The following is a 1,032-nucleotide window of genomic DNA, read 5'->3' on the forward strand; positions in this document are numbered from 1 at the left end:
GCAGCTTCTATTCTCATAATTGCCTTAAGCTTTTGCTCGCACAACGAAAGTCAGTTTGTTTTTAAAAAAGATTAAAATTCACAAAGAAGGGAAATGAGAACCACATTGTTTCTGTATTTCTTGCATGTTGACCCCCCCCCCCCCCCCCCCAACACACCCCAAGTCAGTCCTATCGACCCTTCCCAACAACCAGGCCCCATGCCCGGGGTCAGTGACCCGCTGAAGCCCCCTGCATGGCTGTGGTACAGAAAGTGTGTGTGTGTTTGTGTGTGTGTGTGTGTGTGTGTGATTGTATGTGTATCACGTCACTGAACACACACAGCGTGATGGCATCATTTGTCAGTAAGAGGAGATTTATGTAGCAACTGTAAGTTCCAAGCGCTAATCCTGCTCCTGCTGTTCAACATCACAAACGCAATTATTGCACCGTAGAGAAGTGAAAGGTGTTTACTCTTTGGTATCATAGAGAGCAACATGGAAGCCAGTGACAGTGGTGCAGCAGCGCAGCGGTTAGCGCTTGTCGCTTCAAGGCCAGAGGGTTCCTGGTTTGGAGGTCCTTCCTGTGTCTGTGTGGGTTCAAACCAGCGTCCCTCACGTTAAAACAGGTGCCTTAGCCAACAAATATCTGCGTCTATTGAAGAGTCCGTTGATTTGGGAGAGCCGATTTAAACCTTTCCCTTTGCAGACAAAAACAAGATGCCTTATATTTAGTTTGAAGTTTGTGACCACAACAGCAAAACTGTCCCAAAATGTCCCTTTACAAACCCCCAGCATCATCATCCCCAGTAATGCACATGTCCTTGATCCAGCGGTGCGCTTTGACAGTTTCGCTCTCTTAGCTTAATGTACATTGCTGGCTCTTACTGCAATCTGGAGTAAACAACAGTTAAAGAAAAGAAAGTAACATATTTGTCATTACTGTCGCAGTTTTTTTCCCCAGCCACACCAATACAACCGCAGCCTAGAGCGTACTTTGCATACAAAGACTGGAGCGAGAGCATCTCCTCCTGGATGAATGTGTTGTATCACTCT

Source organism: Aulostomus chinensis, chromosome 15 (assembly GCF_037954235.1).
Source record: "Aulostomus chinensis isolate RoL2024-O1b breed Wild chromosome 15, RoL_Achi_v1.0, whole genome shotgun sequence".
NCBI classification, from domain to species: Eukaryota; Metazoa; Chordata; class Actinopteri; order Syngnathiformes; family Aulostomidae; genus Aulostomus; species Aulostomus chinensis.